General features: G+C 40.7%; 1 non-coding gene across 1 annotated transcript; it reads right to left on the bottom strand.

Moving 5' to 3' along the window:
* Positions 1–1,614: 1,614 nt before the first annotated feature.
* trnak-uuu (transfer RNA lysine (anticodon UUU)) lies at positions 1,615–1,687 on the bottom strand. Its single transcript has one exon. It is a non-coding gene; the product is annotated as a tRNA-Lys (tRNA).
* Positions 1,688–1,702: the final 15 nt, after the last annotated feature.

Below are 1,702 nucleotides of genomic sequence, written 5' to 3'. Positions count from 1 at the left end.
AACATGATGCTGAATGCCATGCCCCCCATGGTCCTGTCCCCGCCTGGGGGGCTCGGTCCGTTTGCCCCTCACAATGCATATTTTGGCAAGGTATCACACACACACACACACATACACACACACACACACCACACACACACACACACACACACACACCACACACACACACACACACACACAGTAAGTTATTGTACTTGACAATAATACAAGATTTCTTCTCATGTTAAATTTCTCCATTTGTTTCCAGGACAGTTACCAAGGAAATCATTTTTTCGGAAGGGCACATGACAAACCAAGAGCCAATGCTGTCTATCATCATCATCATTTTGGTCCGACCCCTACAGCACCACATCTGCCCCCTATCAACTACTCAACATACGCACCAGGCTCACCATTAGCCTCAGGAGGACCTGCAGATGGACAAGCGTCTTTGTTTCATCATGCAACTGCACCTGTCACACTCCCACCACTGTGATGTGCATTCTTAAAATATCAATACACAGAAGCAGGACTTTATACTGTGTTCCAGCTTTCACTGTTTGCATATTGTTCCTTCCAATTTGGCTTTAAGGAATTGCTCAATGTTTTCAGTGTCACTGATACTTTAATTAATTTATCTTTATGTGATCTATTTTCCTTTCTTTCTTTCCAGCCTTGATTTGCTGTGTCATGTTTAAGGTGAAAAAAAAACAAAACAAAAAAACAAGTGGAGCATAGAATTCAGAGTTTGTGACACTTATTGTGCTTGATTTTTTTTTTTAATGGGATGATCTGAAACAGTTTGCACTTATACCCCCAGAAATATTGTGAACGTTATGCATATTTTCTGTGAAAGGGAGGAGGAGCACAGTGTTACAGAGGAATTATTCAGCTGCTTTTTAATCATTGTTAGTATCCTGGAAACTTTGAGTTTGGTTGATTTAAGTTCTGTCATTTCTAAAGTCTGCTTTAGTAACTTTCATTTGTCAGAGAATAAGATGGAGCAAATCATTCAGAATGTGTTTCAGAGGTTATTAATTCACAGATCCCTGGTGGTGTGGTGAGTGTGTTGTCCTAACACAATGCAAAGTAGGAAGCTGGATTGAAATCAACTTCCAATCATCACTTCTGTTTGTTGTTTTGATGGAAAATATCAAACCACTAAGTAATATACGAAAACAAATCGTGATATACCTTTTTGAAAAAAAATAATAAGAAATTTCCGTTGAAATAGGAGCAGTTTGTCTTTCTTTCTTTTTTAATGGCGGAAAGGGATCTACGGCTTTCACGCTTGAGAGATTTATCCGTAAGTATAAATACGATATTGAACATTTAAGATGTGGCATTGCGGACGCTCACTTGACCGCAGTCATTGACTGACCGCAGTCATTGAGGGGCACTTTGGATAGAGTACTGTTGCTTTATCGTGAGTGTATTTCTGAAGGATTTGATTAATTTCTATGCCACGTGCTGAGACAAAAAGAAGAGTCGTAAAGAGCGTTTCAGATGCCCTGCGGTAAACGTGTGAGATTTCCTCTTCACAGACGGTGATTTCAATTGCCAGAAGGCACAATCGCGTCTGTGTTTAGCGTTGCAAATGGTAGTAACTACTGAATTGCAAGAGGAAAACGCATTCGCCCGAACAGGGACTTGAACCCTGGACCCTCAGATTAAAAGTCTGATGCTCTACCGACTGAGCTATCCGGGCTCGTGCTCCTTTACG

This window comes from Salarias fasciatus, chromosome 19, assembly GCF_902148845.1.
Source record: "Salarias fasciatus chromosome 19, fSalaFa1.1, whole genome shotgun sequence".
NCBI classification, from domain to species: domain Eukaryota; kingdom Metazoa; phylum Chordata; class Actinopteri; order Blenniiformes; family Blenniidae; genus Salarias; species Salarias fasciatus.
Note: the sequence above shows the minus strand (reverse complement) of the source record. Positions and strands in the feature narration are given on the sequence as shown.